Below are 1,929 nucleotides of genomic sequence, written 5' to 3' on the forward strand. Positions count from 1 at the left end.
TAGAATCTAGAGGGCGTCACTGAGGAAAAATGTCTCACTTACACTGGTGGGTGGGTCAGTGAGAAGATTGTCCCCTTACATTGGAGTGGTCAGGGTGGGCAAGAAGTTCTCCTGTAATGGTGTGTCTCTGCAGTGGGAATAGAATGACCCTTACATTGGTGATCAGTGGGAAGAATGCTCCTTACTATGGTGAGCAGTGGGAAGAATTCTCCTTACATGTGGTGGTCAGGGGGAAGAATTCTCCTTACATTGGTGGTACACAATCTAGTAGTGGAAAGAATGCTCTTTACATTTGGTAGTCAGTGGGAAGAATGCTCCTTACATTGGTGGTCAGTGGGCGAAGAATGTCCCTTACATTGGAGGTCAGTGGGAAGAATGCTCCTTACATTGGTTGTCAGTGGGAAGAATGTTCCTTACATTGGTTGTCAGTTTGGAAGAATGATCTGCTCCTTCCATTGGTGATCAGTGAGAAGAATGTCCCTTCACATTGGTGTTCAGTGGGAAGAATGCCCCTTACATTGGTGGTCAGTGGGGAAGAATGCTCCTTACCATTGGTTGTCAGTGGGAAGAATGGTCCTTACAATTGGGGTCAGTGAGAAGAATGTCCCTTACATTGGTGGTCAGTGGGAAGAATGGTCCTTACATTGGTGACAGTCGAGAAGAATGTCCCTTACATTGGTGGTCAGTGGGAAGAATGGTCCTTACATTGTGATCAGTGAGAAGAATGTCCCTTACATTGGTGGTCAGTGGGAAGAATGGTCCTTACATTTGGTGATCAGTGAGGAAGAAATGTCCCTTACATTGGTGGTCAGTGGGAAGAATGTCCTTACATTGGTGGTCAGTGGGAAGAATGCTCCTTACATTGGTTGTCAGTGGGGAGAATGGTCCTTACATCTGGAGATCAGTGGGAAGAATGTCCCTTACATTGGTGGTCAGTGGGAAGAATGGTTCCTTACATTACTTGGTGATCAGTGAGAAGAATGTCCCTTACATTGGTGGTCAGTGGGAAGAATGCTCCTTACATTGGTGGTCAGTGGGAAGAATGCTCCTTACGTGGAGGTCAGTGGGAAGAATTCCCTCTTACAATGGTGGTCGATGGGAGGAATGGCCCCCTTACATTGGTGGTCAGTGAAATTATAAAGTAAATAAAAATGTTAAAAAAATGATTGTAAAGCACATCCAGGTAGAGGGCTATGTAGGATGAGCACACATATGTGAACAATAATGGTGGCACATATGTATGGTATCATCGGGAACGTCGCACTGAGAGCAATTCTAGGGCCATCATTTTGTAACATGCTGGTCAGAGCTTTTTATTTTTTGTATTTTTTTTTTATTAAACTGTTCAGCTAAGAAGACATTGGTTGCACCTATTATATTGTGTTAATTCATGAAAACCTTAGGCTCGGTTCACATATATGCGATGCGGGAAGGCTGCGAATTCGCAGCCTGTTCCCGCATCGCACCCAGCCCCCGGCAGTTCACACTGCCATATGCGATCCGCTAGGGGGTGTCAATGTAATCTTTAACGACACCCCCAGTTTGGATCGCATATCGCAGTGCGATCGTGCAGTTCGCACAGGACGCGGATCGCACAAGTGTGAACCGCTGTGCGATCGATCCTGATGCGGCAGCAAAAATGCCTCCTGTGCGTGTTTGCTGCGGGTGCGATGCGAATTTAGCCACTACAAACTGTATGGCTAAACTCGCACCGCACAGCTGATCGCATGTCATGTCGGAGCAGTGCGCTCCGACATGACATGCGAACCCCGCACACGCAGTAGTGTGAACCGGGGCTTAATTTTGGAAATGTACCATTGTTGCACTTTATTTAATGTAAGTTTATTTTCTTTTTTTCTATAATATACATTTATTTTGAACATAGTGTAGAGAAATTCTGTGACAAACAAATGTAATGTGGGCAGTGCA

This window comes from Pelophylax lessonae, assembly GCF_965119305.1.
Source record: "Pelophylax lessonae genome assembly, chromosome: 5".
In the NCBI taxonomy this organism is placed as follows: domain Eukaryota; kingdom Metazoa; phylum Chordata; class Amphibia; order Anura; family Ranidae; genus Pelophylax; species Pelophylax lessonae.